The sequence below is a fragment of the Suricata suricatta genome, chromosome 3 (assembly GCF_006229205.1).
Source record: "Suricata suricatta isolate VVHF042 chromosome 3, meerkat_22Aug2017_6uvM2_HiC, whole genome shotgun sequence".
NCBI lineage: Eukaryota > Metazoa > Chordata > Mammalia > Carnivora > Herpestidae > Suricata > Suricata suricatta.
The window spans coordinates 141,415,774-141,434,433 of NC_043702.1; the positions used below are offsets into that span (position 1 = coordinate 141,415,774).

Here is an 18,660-nt window from a genome sequence, read left to right on the forward strand (position 1 = left end):
AAATGTATATCCCCTGAGCAAATATGGGCTGGGTACAAGGCATCTCTTTCCTGTGTGTTCAAAGAAAATGCAGTGGGAAATACTTATGTTGGCTTATTTGGCTTTCTCGATTCAAGCACTGGATATATCAGATCCCTAATGTTAGGGTCGGGTTTTTCTTAATTTTTATTTTTAAAAGTTTATTTATTTTGGGAGAGAGAGTGAGAGAGAACGAGTGTCTGAGCAGGGGAGGGGGGCAAAGAGAAAAAGAGAGAGGATCCCAAGCAGGCTCTGCGCTGTCAGCACAGAACCCCACAGTGTGGGGAGGTTCATCTCACGAAGGGAGAGATCACGACCTGAGCCGAGATCAAGAATTGGACGCTTAACTGAGTGAGCCACCTGGCGCCTCAAGGTCAGGCTTAATTTCTATAGAAAACAAGGACCAGATCTATGTATTATCTTTATTGAAAACCTCCGGCAATTGACTACTTAAAACACAGTGAAGTCAACTAAGTTCACAACTTTAGTGAGAAGCACTTTCCTGCTTTAGAAAGTGGTGAATGAAAAGCAGAGATTCTTAGCCAATCTCACTGATGAGTCAGAAGGCCTATATGAACTCATATTTCTACACTCTTTTCTTGGTCCTCAAGCCCCCCTATTTGCTTATATTTTCAACGGTGCACTGCATTCTTCTGTTTGGAGCTCAAGGAGAAAGTGGACATTGGTGGAGCTGAGATGCCAAGCCAAATGCCATGAGACCCTGGAACATTTTCAGCTTCTCAGAAAGTAGTCACATTTTTTTTTCTCGATTGAGGTGGACAAACCAGAGGCAAACTTCTGCACGTTGCTCATCTGCAGCTGCTTGCTTTGGGGACATCTTGCTTACTGGCTACTTTAAGAGTGTTTCAGCTGGCAGTGCAGCCAAGCAGAAATGCTACACTCTTTGCAAAAACCCGAGGTCAGCACAATTTCTTCCCAGGGAAATTGTAACCTTTTGTGCTGAGATTGGGATGTCTGGGTTAGAAATGAGGAGAGAAAAACCAGTTTCTGGGATCCCCAAAGCCCTTATCTCTTTCCAGAGCACCAGAGCTAAGATCACAAGTTCATTCCTGGCAGATGGAGAGAGACTCCCACCTCTCTGGGGCCACTAAAAGAATGTGAGGTATTTTGCAAGTCACACTACCAGTAAGATTTACAGCAAAGTGATGCATGCTTTGGAGTTTCCTGTTGTTTTACTCTTGCCTCTCCCTCATTTTATTCCCTCATTCTTCTGCGTAGAATGGCTTGCCTCCTCTGGACCAGGCTCTCTCCATCTTCAAAGATTCAACTCTTCAGAACCGTCTTTCCTGAACTTCACACATCACATACACATTGTCTCTCCACCCGTTCTACATGGTTGAACTTCTTTGCTCTTGCAGTTTTCTGTGCTTGCCTCCAATCCAGAGAGCACGTAAAACTGTATTAGCACCTTCTGTTTACGTGTCTGTGTCTCCCACTGTTCTGTAAGAGCAAGAACCATTCATTTATCACCGCTTCTGGAGGGCTCAGGGTTTAGTGTAGAAGCTTTCCCATCAGAGACTTCTGGATTCAACCCCATTCTGTCTCTTACCACTTCATGAGCTTGTTTTCCTCTTCTGTAAAATGAAAATAATAATGCCTTGAAGGTTGATGTAGTTTAAAAAAATATATATGTAAATTCTTTGGATGGTTGTAGGATTTTTACTTTTTATTGAATAAAGGTTTGTTGAACATTAAGACCCTCTTTGAAGGTGAAAAATGCCACAAAAGATACACAGGTTGAGGGGGATGTAAGAAGGTGGAGACTGTAAAGTAGTTCGTCTTTTGGTGACATGGGTCCCTGATGTGACGACGGGATGTTATGAGCTGATTCTAAACATTTAGGTCTGCCAGATCGTCATGGTGCTCGTCGGCTGGGCAACTACATTCTTGCCAGACCTAACCTTCTTCTCCATTGCGTTCTCCACCCTCCACAACCTGAGATACATGGCCCTGAGTCATCGCCAGGGATTTCCAGGTTTTGTAGACAAATGTGGTGTATATATATATATAATATAAAGATCTCAAGAGAAACAGTCTTTCTTTGTTCCCTCAGATCAAAGCTTAGACCATACTAGCTGGACTCTTTCCTTTTCTTAGAAGACTTGGAATGGTTTTTAGTAACAGTGGACTTCCATTTGTGTAGAAACATGTTAATCAAATAGGCCTATAACAAGTCTCACCTTTATGGGAAAAAATAAACATGAACAAACTTTGTTAGTCTGTGAGCATACCCGAGAAAACATCAACTTGGATGGCAGTATTGCTGAGGTGGGGGAAGGAGAAGTGGCCCTCAGGATTCTGTTTCTCTAGACACACATGGAACAAACATTTCTTGAAGAGTTCTAGCATGCTAGCTCCAATTTTTCCAGTATGGTCCATTTCTCCTAATTTTTACAATGTGTGAAATAGATATTATTGTTGTCATTTTGTAGAACCAGTCACAGAGGTAAAGTGACTCACCCTCAGGCACACACAAAATAAGCAGAATAGTCAGGATTTGAACCCAAGTCTGTCTTACTGTTAAGTTCAGCTTCTCTCTTTTAACCTCAGCTATTTCCTCAGTGTCAAAAATATGTTTCCCCAAAGAAGTACAAATGCTGAGGTCAAGTACAACCTTCAATTTTGTATATTTGGAAAGCCATGGCCTTGCTGTGAATCTGACAAAAGCTAAACTTCTTCCTCCTAGGAAAAATGTACATATGCATCAAAGTTTAAATCTAATTTCTTGGGTTGACAGAGCCCTGAATCTCATCCATGGGGCTCAGTTGAAGAATTCACAATCTGGTCTAAGTTGTCAGGTTACTTATGGAGAAGGTAATGCCAAGAGAGAGGAGAAGGAAATATTTAGTTAGTCATCTGGCAGCAGAATCCAGTCCTTTCAAATATTTGTCTAGTTTTCTTTGACCACCCAATGGGTCTCCCATATGCAACTGTACATTGAGAAGAAAAACACAGTCAAGAAAAGAATGAAAGTCAAGGTGAAGGAACATAACTGCTTCAATTATATAAATGTCAATTTCTAGGCCCAAATTACTATTGGCTGTAAGGGCACTATCTTAGAGTGGAGGTAGAGCATACCAGTGATTTTAACTCCTCTAGATATTTATTAGTCCAAGAGTCCTGAATTTCCAGGGCACCTCACTTACTAAGGAGAAGCTCCTACAATACAAAATGTGCAGCATCAATATCCTAGCCTTGTCTCATGCCCTATAGATCAATGGCTTATTCTTATCTGACAGCAACCACTGCCATATTTCCCTGGGATCGAAGAAGGAAGAGAAGAAATTACAGGTAAGATTTGCAGCTGGCTGGTATATAGTATTTTTATTGAAGGGCTTTACTGTCCCCACATTGCCTGGATTCCCAACACCCATGCAGCCAAGAGTCTCAGCATGTGTGAGGAGGTGATAGGAGAGCCTGTCACTAAGCCTCCACTATTCCACATCGGTTGTCTCTTTACCAAATTGGAATATCATCTTCAAAGGTTCTGACTCTTATCCCAGCCAATCTGTACTTTTATGAGGGAATAAGTGGAGGAAATGCATGCCATGTAAATGTAGATCCATAGTGCAATCTCACCCACAGTACTCCTTAGGGTTGACTACATACACTATTAGGTTTAGGATCCACAAAAGGGAAAAATGTATTAAGGCACGCTATGATGTTGACAAATTGCATAAAAGCACCTCTCAGGCAAAATCAATTCTTAAAAACTATGATTGAGTATGTGCCTGGGACTGTGTTAGGTGATGGGGATATAAGATAAATAAGAGCCAAGACATCCATCTATCCGTCCACCCATCCATCCATCCACCCATCCATCCATTCTTTCAGAGGAAAAATAGGTTCTAGAGTTTCTATAGGAGCACAAAAGAAGTAAGTGTAAATCAAATTAAACTGTTAGGTAGGACAACCTAGAGGACTGGCCATGGAGCTGAATTTTGAAATGAAGTGGGGTGCCCTGGATAAATTAGAGATTAAGGCAAGATGAGTGGGGCTTTGTTCAGTGCAGGGGTTGTACAATGCTCTACACTGGAATGGAAGCATTAACTAGCATGATGGATTTAGGGAATTTCATGTACTTCAATATTGTTGGAGTAAAGGTCATGCAGGGTAGAGGAGTGGAAGCAGGGAGGGAAGAGGCTGGAGAGTTATGCAGCGACAGGATCACAGAGAGTTTTATGTGCTAAGCTAAGGAGTTTGAACTTTACCTTGAAAACTAAGGGGAGCTATTGAAGGATTTTAATAGAGGCGAGTGGTAGGATCAGATTTACATTTTGTACAGACTATTCTGTCTTCAGGGAGGAGAATGTCCTGGCAAGTGGCCAGACTAGAGGCTGGAAGATGAGTTAGGAGGCTATTGCTGTAATCCAGATGGGATCCAGAATGAAGTGGTAACAGTTACTAAAGATAGGAAGGCATATATATTAAATAGATATTTAAGATGTAGAATATAAAAGACTTGAACGGTTTGTAAGTGGGAATAGAAAGAAAGGAGAAGGCAAGGATTCTGCTTTGGGTCATTATTTGTATGTTGGTCTCATTTACTGAAATAGCGGATATAATAAGAACAGCATGTGGCAAGGACATTAACTTAAGGCCAAGTAATTAATTCATTTTAGGGTATTTTGAATGTGCAAGTGGAGATGTCAACATAACAGTTGACTATATGGGTCTCTGGGAATAAATTTCAACTGAAAATACAGATTTTGGATTCATCATTCAGAGATGCCTTTCAGCAAGATCACTCAAGGGAAGCACAAAGCCCGGAAAGAACAAAGGAAGGAGCCCAAGGAGTGGCCAGACCGTTAGAAGGAAGACTGTAGAAAAGTTATTTCAACAGAGGCCAGAAGAGGAGAGAGTTTTAATAAGGAACAATTCTACATGGTCAAGAGCTTTACAAGATAAAGATGGGGATAATTTGAATTGTTTAATGATATGGAAAGCTTTTGTCCTACATTTTAAGGAGATGAACAATGAGTGAGAGAAATGATAAATTATAAGAAATTAGAAACAACTGATGTAGACACTACTTTCAAGAAGATAGTAAAAGGAAGGAGGGGGTAGGAAGGTTGGGCAAATGGATATAGTTTTGATTTGTGTTGTTTCATTGTGTTGTTGTTTTAATAGGAGAGACCTGATGGTGTTAATTTTCTCAGAAGGAAGAACCCTTACAAGGAGAGAATGGAATGAAAAGGAGAGATAAAGGATGGAGCTGATCCATGAAGAAGTACAAAGGGATGGGACCTAAAACATGACTGGAGAAACCATTCTTAGATAGCAGACCAGAAGGAAGAGGAAGAAGTAGGTACAGATAGAGGTAAGAATGCAGGTGCAGGGGAGGAAGTTGATGGAGTAGCTGCCGGTGACTTGTATCTTCCCCATGATAACAGACAAGTCTTATTTGAGTCATCACTGAGGATTTGGGGTAAAGAGACCCAGAAGTAACAGAAGGTCATAACAGGGTTCTTGGGCAGTACCGGAGGGCCAGTGCAGATAGCAGATCTTGAAGTCATAATGGTGTCAACATGTACTTCAGAAGAACCAATAGTAGGGTCACCTGAATACTGACCATGTATCAGAGAATGGTCTGGAAAATGAGCCTACCTCTCCTGCAATACCAGGAAGCTTCTGCAGTGTGGCAGAGGATGCACCAGACAGGAAGACTATCCAAGGTCTTCATGTTACTGGACCATGTTCCGGTTGTGTGACCTCGAGCTGGTAACTTCACTTCTGAGCCTCATTTTTCTGACCCATAAAAGGGTTAAAGATCTCCATGTATCAAGGGTAGTTACTATGTATGAGAATTCAGTCTGTCAATTATTTAATGATATGTAAAAATGATGGATGTTTTCTTGAATATGAAAAATGAATGCAGAGCCTTTGGAGAGCTTACTACTATCTGTTATAGAATAAAAGTAAATGTGAGTTGACGTGGTCGAAACACAAAGTTGAACAGAGCTGAACAGCAGGACCTTGGAGACTAAAGGCAAAGGCATAGGAAAGTTTCTTCTTCTTTTTTTTCTTTTAAGTGAAATTTTAAAAGCTACAAGGTAATGTGGAGTGACCAAGATGCATAAAGTATCTCTACCCTAAGAATCTCATCTGAGAAAGAGGACCAAAAGAACTGTGCTGGTTGACTAACTTGGAGATAAATACGGCAAATAAGAAGGCAAAATGGGTGATGATGCTAGTACAACCCTTTAAGAGGCTGCCCCTGGGGACATGCGTCCAGGACATCCTTCAGGTCCCACATGAAGATAAAAGGAGAACGAACCTGCCATTTTGGGAAAACCTGAGGCAGCTGAGGATAGACCTGCTTCTCTCTGACAGCCAGATAAATTGCTACCTGCCCCACCTGGTCTGCCTACTAGAGCATCATGTCAGTTGAGCAGTGTGTGTGTGTGTGTGTGTGTGTGTGTGCGTGTGCCTGTGTGTGTGTAAAAGGCCGCTACAACTAATCTGTTATTTATAAAATCGATCCACTTTCCAAAAAACACTGTATATTCTGAAATGCCATTTGTGCAACACATTTTGAAGAGGAAGCAACAGGAAACAATTACAGGACAATAGAGGGTGGCGTGTAACCTGGAATGAAATTGTGTGTTCCAGATGATAAGAATTACAGAAATTCATGGGAAGACGTTGAACACTGTGGGATGGAAGATCAGATTTGAAAAAAAACAAACATTGGGGCACCTGGGTGGCTCCATTGATTAAGCCTCTGACTTCTGCTCAGGTCATGATTTCACAGTTTGTGGGTTTGGGGCCTCTTATAGAGCTTTGTGCTGACAGCTCAGAACCTGGAGCCTGCTTCAGGTTCTGTGTCTTCCTCTGTCCCTCCCTTGCTCATGCTCTGTCTCTCTGTATCTACCTCTCAAAAATAAATAAACATTAAAAAAAAAAGCCAAAACTGGGAGAGCCCTAGAAGTAATGTAGGTCAGTTTTTTGGTTTGGTTTGGTTTGGTTTTTGGTTTTTGTTTGTTTGTTTGCTTTAGTTTTTGTGTGTGTATGTTTTGTTTTGTTTTGGTTTTTGCCTTTTTCCAAACTCAACTCTATTTTACAGGTGATGTGGGTAAGGCTCAGAGAAGTCAAGTCACTTACCTGGGGTCACGGTGAATAAGTGACAGAGCTGTAGTCGAAGTGAAAAATGGCAGAAGCAGCCCAGAGGCCGTCGAGCAAAGCAAGAATGCTGCAGTAAGAACAGCAACTATTATGAAAACAATTTTCATTGATTGTTTACTGAGCACCTTCACTCTGTTAATCATTATGGATGCATCATTCTCTTTCAATACATGCAGCAGCTCTGTGAGGTAATCTGTAGGTTATAATGAACATTAATGAATGTTTCTCTTTTTTTTTATTGATCACTCAGAATCTGAATCCCTTTCTTGTGTTTGAAAAACCGGTTGCTTTTTGAGGTGGACAGTGATCATCACTACAGAAGTTGGAAACTCCAGGTGAAGAGCAGAGAAGAATATTCCTGAAGATTATGGTCTCTGGAGCCAGACAAATCTGGTTTTAATCCCTGCTCTGTGTGTACTAGTCAAGTTCCTCAGCACTACTGCACCTTGGGGCTTTGCCATTGAAAATGGGTATGACATTCAGAATTCCCAGAAGTCCTGTGACGATTAAGTGAATTAATAAATGGAAATACAGAAGAGTGCCTAGCACATAGTAAATGCTCAGTAAATGCGAGCTTCCCACATTATAGCCACATTCTCAGCCCCCCTCGCAGCTGGGGCATGGAGCCCATGACCTAGGTCCACCAATCAGATATAGTCACTTCACATGCTGGCAAGAAAAAACAAGAGTTGCCCCAAAAAACTCATTTTTAGTTAATGTCAGGTGGTGGCAACAACCACAAATATAACTAGTTTCTTGTGAGCTACCCAGTATCCTTCTAAGAGATCTCCTTAAATTAGCAGCTGGTATCAATAGTTTCCATCTAAGAATGCTGACTCATTACAGAAGACTTACTATTTTTGGCTATTAGCAATTAAGAAATTTGTCCAAGTAGTTAGTCTGTAGTGAAACTAGGAAGCTAATTCATATTTTCTTGTTCCAAATCTTGTTTTTTTTTTAATGTTTTATTTATTTTTGAGAGAGAGAGAAACAGAGAATGAGCACTGTCAGCACAGAGCCTGGGGCTTGAACTTGTGAACCATGAGATCATGACATGAGCTGAAGTTGGATGCTTAACCCACTGAGCCACCCAGGTGCCCCTCAAATCCTGGTTCTTATGCATGATGCTGCTTCACTGTGGACACTCATGGACTCCTTGTGTTTATGAATATGAGGAAGTCACGTAGATCACTGTTGAGTGCAGGAGTGTCCATACAAAAAATATCCTAACTGGTGGTCATCCAGACTCTGTATGAACTCTACCCATGAGAGGGAATTACTGCCCTTCCATTTTATCAATTGTCAGACACCTTTTTGGTTGCTGTTCTTTTTACATGTGTGTGTGCGCGCGCGCGCACACACACACACACACACACACACACACACACACACACATATATACATGGTGGTCGGTGGATCAAAGAACATAACTTTTGGTATATAGTGTTTTGTTAGTTTTCCTGGGAATCATGAATCAAGTTACCACAAACTAGGTGGCTTAAAACAATGGTAATTTAGGGGTGCCTGGGTAGCTCCATCGGTTAAGCGTCTGACCCATGGTTCATGAGTTCCAGCCCCATTTCTGTCTGTCTGCTGTCAGCACAGAGCCCTCTTTGGATCCTCTGTCTCCCTCTCTCTGCCTCTCCCCCACTTGCACACATTCTCTCCCTCTCTTTCTCAAAAATAAATAAAGATTAAACAAATAAAACAATGGCAATTTAGTCTTATCATTCTGGAGACCAGAAGTCTGAAATCAAGGTTGGTTCCTTCCGGAAGCTCTGAGTATCTGTCCTTGCCTCTCTCCTCGTGTCTGGTGGCTCCTCCGTGCAGTCTCAGCCTTCCTTGGCTCACAGCTGCATCACTCCCACCTCTGTCACATCCCCATATGGCCTTCCTCCTCCATCTGTTTCTTTTCTGTGTGTCTGTGTGTCCAAATCTCCCCCTTTTCTCTTGTCAAGACACGAGTCTCTGAGTTAGAGCCCAACTTAATTCCGCATGAAATGGTTTTGACTTGATTAAAATGGCAAAGACCCCATTTTCAAGTTAAGTGAAAGTAAAGTATTTCCAAGTGAAGTCCTACCTATAGGTAGGAAGGATAAGACCTGAACATATAGCTTCTTGGGTGACCCAGTTCAACCAGCAACTGTGATCCATAAAACTAAAATGTGAAAATGATTTTATTAAAGCGCACGTGTGTTGAGACAGGTGTGAAAAGGCACAACTGGCTCATATGGGGGAAGAGGGAGCTTAGGAAGGGACAAGCCAGGGCACTTGCGGGCAGATCTGTCTGCTGGGTGGAGATGGATCTTATTCTTGCTCCAGGAAACAGCAGTAGGTCTTAGAAAAGGCTAGAACCTGACAGCCACTTATAGATTAAAACATTAACATTTTTCTCCCAGGCTCTTCCCTTTCCCAAAGGTAACCACTACTAAAGGATTTTCTTCAGACCGATTTAAAAAATTGAATTTTTCTCTATTTATACATATACATAGTTCAGTATATATGTGTGTGTGTGTGTGTGTGTGTGTGTGTATAGGATCAAGCTAGATTATATATTTATTTGTAGTGTATTCCATCTTGCTCTTTTCTCTGGAATTTATATCCCCTATCAGCATTTGTTGGTCTGGCTTATTCTTAGTTTACTTCTGATTTGCAATGATGGTTTAATTTCTTTACCAATGCAAACCAACTTCAGTTAATAACTTCTACAAAAGAAGTCTTCCCACACAATGCAAGTATTTCTGTAACTCTTGGAAGTGATGTGACCATATCAAAGGGTATACACGTTAAATCTTTACTAGAGACTACTTACTGGCTTTTAGAAATTAGTTTACCAATTAATTTTCTCACTAACAGCCCATTTTTGTGTGTCCTTGCCTACACTAATATTCTGTGTTTTATTTTTGCTAATCTGATATGAAAAAATATATTTTCCCCCTTACCCTTATTACCGGTAATGTGGAGAAGCTTTTCTTATCTTTATTGGCTATTTAATTTTTCCCGTGAATTACCTGTTCATAGTCTTTACATTTTTATTGATCTATTTATCTTTTTATTATTAATTTGTAAGTGTAATTTTTATATTTTGTATATTAATCCTTTGTTTTATATGATTATTGCAAATATTTTCTCTCAGGCCCCTGCTGTTTTAACTTGACTTATAGTCTTTTGAGGATAGTTTTAAAGTTTTATGTATTCCCATTTGTAAATTGTTTTCATATTTTTATATCTTCTACATTTTTTGATATTTTTATAGTTTTAATGTTTATACTTATTACATTTAATCTTTGATTTAAATAGCTTTTATTTTTGTGCATGTGTGAGGGTCTAGATTCATTTTTTCAAGGAATAGCCATAGATTTCAACACTATTTATCTAGTTTATATAAAGCATTGAATTCTGCTTAGTATCCCTTTTTAAAAGTTTTATTTATTTATTTTTGAGACAGAGAGAGAAAGTTGGGGAGAAGCAGAGAGAGAGAAAATCCCAAGCATACTCTGCACCACCCACATGGAGCCCGATGCTGGGCTTGATTGAACTCAGAAACAATGCGGTGATGACCTGAGCTGAAATCAAGAGACTGTCATTTAACCAACTGAGACACCTAGGCATTCCTATTCTTATTTTTTTAATAAAGTTTTATTGGAACACAGCTACCATCATTTGTTTTGTTTTGTCTTTGGCTGTCACATCACAGTGCCACAGCTGAGACTTTATATTCCACAAAGCCTATGGGATTTCCAATCTTGTCCTTTGCAGAAAGGACAGGATTTTTTAAAATTTAATTTAATTAATTTTTTTGCTTTATTGTGGTAAAATTAGCAGATAAAATTGTAAGATATTTAAAGTGTTCGCTGTTATAATTTGCTATGCGCAACCATTGTGAAAGGTTTCCCACTACTTAGTTAATTAACACATTCATCCTCTATTATATTTCTCTCTTTATTTTTTGACCCCTAATTCCCTACTGAATTGAAATACTTTCTTTTATATACTAGATGTCTGCTTATACAGTGACTTTTTCTGAGTTCTTTTTTGCTCCATTGATTTACATATCTATTCCTGGGTCAATGCTGTACTATACAATATAGATTAATGGCATATTTTGATATCTAGTATGTTGAATGACCCCCTTGTTTTTCTGTTTCAAATATATGTAGTATATATGTGTGCTATATATATATATATAATGTGTGTGTGTGTGTGTGTGTGTGTGTGTGTGTGTGTGTTAGAATCACCTCTCAAGCTCTCAACAAACAAAAAATCTTGCATTTCTAATCAGAATTCCAGTATGTTTGCAGATTTGGTGACAACTGGCATCATAACAACGTTAACACTTTTCCTTCAGAAACACTATGCCTCACCATTTCTTTTATATTCCTTTTTACTTTCCTTGGGGAAAGTTTTACAGTTTTCTTCTATAGGTCTTGCACATTTTTTGTTAGATCTATACACATGCATTTGAAGGATTTTTTTTTTTTTGCTTTTGTGTATTGGATATTTGCTATTTTGCCATCCACATTTATCTTATTTTTGAAGGGGAATCTCATGATGAAGGAAAGGAGTTGCTTTGGTTCTACCTACCTCTTAAAGATAAAGCAGAGGGGATATTTTATCTCCCCTCCTCTGGCAGCTACAGAATGAACATTTAACTTAATCTTGGTCAATGAAATGCTACTACCAAGGACTTTAAACCGTAAGAGTATCATGCAGAGGATCTTAGAGATATTTTTGGTATAGTAGCTTCTTGGAGGCAAGAGTGATGATGTTTTGGGGCTTAGAGGTGAGTGTGCTGGGACCGAGGAGGCCAGGAGCCCAGCAGTGGGTGTCCAGCGGTGGCACTACCATGCAAGTTGCTTTTGGTATGATCTTGGCTATGCATATCTTGTTCTGGGTTTCTGCCGAACTTTCTCCCAATCGACTCAGTGACCTACTTGGTACCTTTCCAATAAACTTTGTTTCTGCCTAAGATAACCAGAATTAGTTTCTGTTATTTGTAACCAAGAACCCTGACAGGGGATCATCTTACCATTACAGTTTATAATTGGTTATTGTTGATGCATATACATGCTAGCAGTTTTTGCAATAGTCTTAGAAGTCAAGGAAAAATGGATTATTTCACCTTCTGTCACTCATGTTTACAGGATTTTGAAGCTGTCATAGCACTGAGGGTGCCTGGCGATTGAACACCTACCACGTGACAGATATATGGGTCCTACTGCATGCAATTCCTATAATTATATTGGACACCTGGCATTTTTATTTCTATTTTTATAAATAAGGAAATGGAGTTTTAGAGGGGTTATGGTCCATGGTTAAGTAATTAATCAGTAATGGAGCCAGACTTTGAACTTGTGTTTTTCTTAGCACTGTCTCTGATCTTTTTAGTTCATCAAGCTGGCTTTGTAAATAAGTGTTGTCTTTTAAATATTTTCTTCCCAGACATACATATGTAATATTAACCACATCCCGCCCCCACCAAGAACACAGATGTGGTCCCAGGTCTTCTCTTCAGACCTCTATGCTTTGTTCATATCCCTACTCTTTGCCCTCTGCAGCCCCCACGTGGGTAACCAGAGGGTTTTTGCTTCCTCATCACAAAAAAAATCATTCTTTCCCTCCCCTTGTCCACTTTATGCATCTAAAGCCTTCTGTGAGCTCTCTGGCCTATAATGTTTCTCTCCTCTCTCTGAACTTAGGCCGCAGATCTCCATTCCACTCATCTGGAATCTTACATAGCTTTGCATTTTGTCACCCCTAAAAGCTGTTCTAATTCTAGAGGGCACGAATTTACCCTATTCATCTCTGAGATCCCCCATGGAGCAGGCACCCATGTTAAATGGCATGCTCATGGTAACTCCAAAAGCATAAAAAGTCATCAAGGCTCTGAGGTCTCAGAAGACAATTGACTCTTCTGTGAGACAGTCCACTCTGCAGGTGCTTTCTCTGCAGAGCATAGGCCCTCTGTGGAGGTGGCTCTCAGATTCTGTCTAACATTTATTTCAGATTTGTGGAATGTTCTTGCAAATACCTAAGGTATGGATTGTGACCACTTTACAATCTCTACCACTGTGAGACTGATGCAGAGCGGGTCTGGCCAAAGCTGCAGCACATGGTTGTACAGAGGCACTGGAGAAGGTGGCCCTGTCATCTGGCACATTCTTCCCAAGGCTGGTGTCCTGTCCTGGAGCTGTGCCACCAGAAAAGGGAACATTTTTTCTAATTTGCACAAAAATTCCCTATAGCTTCCCAGAGGCCTTGAGTATATAAGAGTTTTGGATAAGTAGAAAGTACAGGTAGTAGACCACACTAAGTACTTTCTGACTCAGAAATCAAGCCATTGACATTGCTGTTGGTTTTCCTTTCTATAGAAATTTTAACAAACAAAAAATGGCCATGTCTTCAGAGAAGTTTAATTTTATATATACCTAAAGACAGAATAGATGTGCCCAAGGACTTCTGATTTTAGTCAATTGCTTACCTTCACCATGAAAGGTTTTAGAGGTGCATTGCTCAGAGGAGCATGTAGGAGATCGGGATGGAGCTTACACACCCTCAGGCTGGAACTGGAAGGGCATCACCTACCCAATGTCCTTGACCTTTTTCCACATGTACTTCCATGTTCCTCCTTACAACAGGCATGTAAGACACACACATGTGCACACTCACGTGCACACATGCACACACACATACACACCCCTGATCCATCTAAACTGTATTGCATCCTCCAATCGCCTGGGCTTACCAAATTCACTGTCATACCACAAACTGTCTTTTATAGAAACCCAAGCCTTCTCTCTATTTTGACAAGGGGATGAAAAATACAATCTCTTTTTCAGGGAAAATAGGGTTTGGAGTTTTAAAAAGGGATAGTAATTAGAAAAATAAAACCAGGTGCCACAAACAAGTACAGAGACATTTTGCAGAATACAGATATCTGAGCATAATGTTATATACACTTAGCCAGCAAACTGTGGCACACATTTCATAGTGCTTAGAGACGAGTTTATGTCTATTCAGTCTTTTCTGGGATAGACATTGAATCATGGTGTTCAGATTTCTGGCCTTTGTAGATTTCAGTGAGTGTAATTTTGGGTTGTAACAGAGTCTTCAGTCTCCTCTTCCAAACTGCCTTGAGGCTCAGGTTCCTTGCTGAGCCTCCCACCCCCACCCCATCCCACCACCCAGGTCTTCCTCTCTGGCCTGGCAGGGTGGGGTTGAGAGTTTGGGGGCTGTCCACACACATGCTCTGAGACTGTCTTCTCTTGGAGTTCCCCCTTCCCAATCTACCAGGAAGAGGGGTCCATCCATCTGATTGTACGAATGCCTCTCAGGGCTGTAGAAACTCCTGCACTGACTTTATTGTGTCATTATTTCCCTCTTTTAGAGGTCTCTATGGCCTCAGTCTATAAGCTCCAGTTTTTTCCCTGGAAGAGGTTTGTTTTTCTGAAACATATTCACCAATATTGCTAAGGTTTGTTCTATCCCCTAAGCTAATATTCTGATCGCATGTCTTAAAGATTTGGTGGCCACATTTCCAAATGCAAAATTGGAGAATACGGTCTGACAAGGTGATAGAATATTTGGAATCAGGACTGACCTAGAAAACTCAGGACATGCAGTTGTCATACATAATGGCCAAATGGCCTAGATAACGCACACCATTTTTCCTGAAGCCTGTCTGCATCATGACAGCTTTATTTGATGGTCTGAGATAGCCTGTCTCTTTCTGCCTTGGGTCACCCAGTTAGTGAATCCCAATTTCCTCTCAGAGGGATGAATCCTGCTTTCAGCTAATTTGCAACACAGGGATGATTGACAAGCTGTGCATTTGGGCTCCGCCCAGTTCTACAGGTCAACCAGGCTTTACACAGAGGTATCTCCCCCCAGAATCTCTGTGGCTGAGGAGCCAGCTTAGCCACATTGAAGCTCAGGCTGGGAAAAGGGGAGGGAAAAGGAAAAGGAAGCAGGAGGCATTCTTGTTTTTCTACTATGGACTGAGCTGAGGAGCTGAAATTGATTTGCAGGACAGAGGGAGCAGCAAGATGAGTAGTTCTAGTCTTAACTAGCTCTCTTGGGAAGCCTGTGAAATTCTAAGCATGAGTACTGTTGTTTGGGATCTAGGTGGTAAAGGAGAAGACAGAATTTAGGAGAAGGGCTCTCTTCTTATTTCTGGAGATCAGGTACCTCTGTGATATATAGTCTGGGAAGCATCCAGAGAGACCCCCTCTTGTGGACTGGATGTATCCCCCTCAAGTTCATATGTTGCGGCTCTAACTCCCACCCATGTGACTGTATTGGAGATAAGGACTAGAAGGGGGCAATTAAGGCTAAACGGGATCATGAGGATGGGACCTTGATCTGACAGAACTGGTGTCTTTACAACAGAGGAGACACAGAGGGCTTGCTCTCTCTCTCTCCCCACCATGTGAGGACACCGAGAAGGCGGCCATGTACAAAGCTGGGAAGAGAACTCTTATCAGTAACTGAACTCTGTTGGAACCTTAATCTTGGACTCTTCAGCCTCCTGAACTGTCAGAAAATAAATGTCTGCTGTTTAAGCGCCCCAGTCTAAGATATTTTGTTATGGCAGCCCGGGCTAACTAAGGCACTCTTATCACAGATTTCATTGTTTCTTTAGAGTACACTGGTAGCAAGGGAGGGCAGGGTGGAGAGCATAGAGGTTCAGCAGAAAGGCTCTGCAGCCAGACTGAGTGGATCTGTGTCCTGCTCTGTACTCACTAGCCCTGCAATTCTGCAAGTTAATTGACCTTTCAGTACCTTGATATTCTTATCTGGTAAATGGTCTTGTTGAAGATTAAATTAGCAAATACATTTGAAGTGCTTAGAGCAATGACTTGCATTTAGAAAGTTCTCAGCAAGTGTTTGCTTTCACAGGCATACTACATTTTATTGCACTTGGCATTATTGCACTTTTCAGACACTGTTTTCTTGTTGTTCTTGTTGTTTTGTTTTGTTTTTACAAAGCGAAAGTTTGTTGCCACATTGCATCAAGCAAATCTATCAGCACCATTTTCCCAGCAGCACTTGCTCATTTTGTGTCTCTGTTACATTTTGGTAATTCTAGCAATGCTCAAACTTTTTTTTTTTTTTTTTTAGTGAGTTATACATCAATGTGGGGCCCATACTAACCACCTTGAGATGTACAGTTGCATGCTCTACTGACTGAGTCATCCAGGTGCCCCTCTAACTTTTGTATTATTTTTTTTTGTTTGGTCATATGTGATATATATATGTATATGTATTTTATGTATTTTTGAGGGTGGGGAGAGCCAGAGAGGGTGGGAGGCAGATGATCCGAAGTGGGCTCAGCACTGAGAGCAGAGATCCAGTGTGAAGTTTCAACTCATGAACTGAGACATCGTGCCCTGAGCCGAAATCAGACCCCTGATGACAGAGTCACCCAGGGGCCTGTGATTGATACTGTTTGATGTTACTATTGTGACTGCTTTTGAGTACCATAAACTGTGCCCATACAAGTTGTGCCGACCTACTGTGCCTACAAACTTAGGCACAGTGTGTTCTGATTGCTCTACTGACAGGCTATTTTCCTATATCTTTCTCTCTCCTCAGCTTCCCTATTCCCTGAGACACAACAATATTGAAATTCGGCAAATTAATAACCATACAATGGCCTCTCCATGTTCCAGTGAAAAGAAGAGGCACAGGTCCTTCATTTTGAATTAAAAGCTAGAAATGACTAAGCTCAATGAGGAAAGCATGTTGAAAGCTAATACAGAGCTGAGAGCTAGGCCTCTTGTGCCAGTTAGCCCATCTGAATAAAAAGGAAAAGTTCTTGAAGGAAATAAAAAGTGCTGCTCCAGTGAACATATGAATAAGAAGAAAGGGAAACACCCTTATTGCTGATTTGGAGAAAGTTTGAGTGGTCTGAAAAGAAGATCAAGCCAGCCATGACCATCTCTGAAGCCAAAGCCCGATCCAGAGCAAGGCCCTCAGTCTCTGCAATTCTATGCAAGCTGAGGGAGGTGAGGAAGCTGCAGAGGAAAAGTTTGAAGGTAGTAGAGGTTGGCTCTGAAGTTTTAAGGAAAGAAGTCATCTACTTACCATAAAAGTCTAATGCGAAGCAGTCAGTGCTGATGTAGAAGCTGCAGCAAGTTCCCCAGAACATCTAGCTCAGGTAATAAATGAGGTTAGCTGTGCTAAACAATAGATTTTCAGAGTAAATGAAACAGCTCTCTATTGGAAGGAGATGCCTGGGACTTTCATAACTAGAGAGAAGTCAATGCCTGGCTTCAAATCTTCAAAGGATGGGCCAATTCTCTTGTCAGGAGCTATGCAGCTGGTGACTTTCAGTTTAAACCAATGCTCAGTTACCATTCCAAAAATCCTGGGGCCCCAAAGAATTATGCTAAATCTATTCTGCTCATGCTCTATAAATGGGAAAACAAAGTCTGGATGATAACACATCTGTTTACAACATGATTTACTGCATATTTTAAGTCCACTGTTGAGACCTGGTGCCCAGGAAAAAAAAACCCAAAAGATTCCCTTCCAAAGATTACTGCTCATTGACAATGCACCTGCTCACCCAAGAGCTGTGGTAAAGATATCCAATGAGATTAATGTTGTTTTCATGCCTGCTAACACAACATCTATTCTGTAGCCCATGGATCAAGGAGTAATTTTGACTTTTAAGTCTTATTATTTAAGACATGCATCTTGTAAGGCTATTGCTGCATAGATAGTGATTCCTTTGATGTATCTGGGCAAGGTAATTTGAGAACCCTCTGAAAAGGATTCATCATTCTAGGGGTGTCTGGGTGGCTCAGTCAGTTAAGCATCTGACATTGGCTTAGGTCATGATCTCATAGAATTTGAGTCCCTGTCAGGCTCTGTGCTGATAGCTCAGAAGATGGAGCTTGCTTTGGATTCTGTTCTCCCTCTCTTTCTGCCCCTCCCCTGCTCATACTCTCTCTCTCTCTCTCTCTCTCTCTCTCAAAGAGAAACAGACATTTGAAAAAAAGGCTTCATCATTCTAGATGCCATTAAAACTTTTGGTTCATGAGAAGAGGTCCATACATCAACAGTACCAGGAGTTTGGAAGTTGATTCTGACCGTCATGGATGACTCTGAGGGGTTTAAGACTTCAGGGGAGGAGGTCACTGCAGATGTGGTGGAAACAGCAAGAGACCTGGAATTAAAAGTGGACCCCGAAGCTGTGCCTGAGTTGCTGTGATCTCATGATCAAACTTGAATGTATGAAGAGGTGCTTCTTGTGGATGAGCAAAGAAAGTGGTTTCTTGGAATGGAATCTACTGGTGAAGACATAACGATTGTTGAAATGACAACAAAGGATTTAGAATATCACATAAACTTCATTGATAAAATAGCAGCAGGGTTTGAGAGGACTGACTCCAATTTTGAAAGCAATCCTACTGGGGGTAAAATGCTATCAAACAGCATCACACGCTACAGAGAAATTGTTCATGAGAGAAAGAGTCAATTGATGTGGCA

At 40.9% G+C, this 18,660-nt stretch overlaps 1 long non-coding RNA gene across 2 annotated transcripts; it reads left to right on the top strand.

Annotated features, from left to right (window-relative positions):
- The first annotated feature begins 3,276 nt into the window (after positions 1 to 3,276).
- LOC115286724 lies at positions 3,277 to 17,548 on the top strand. 2 transcript variants are annotated; one of them, XR_003906238.1, is made up of 6 exons: positions 3,277 to 3,330; positions 5,170 to 5,359; positions 7,106 to 7,236; positions 7,415 to 7,534; positions 16,285 to 16,363; positions 16,759 to 17,548. It is a non-coding gene; the product is annotated as an uncharacterized LOC115286724 (long non-coding RNA). The 2 variants fall into 2 exon arrangements; XR_003906237.1 differs by lacking the exons at positions 16,285 to 16,363; positions 16,759 to 17,548 and having other exon boundaries at positions 7,415 to 7,700.
- The last annotated feature ends 1,112 nt before the right edge of the window (positions 17,549 to 18,660 follow it).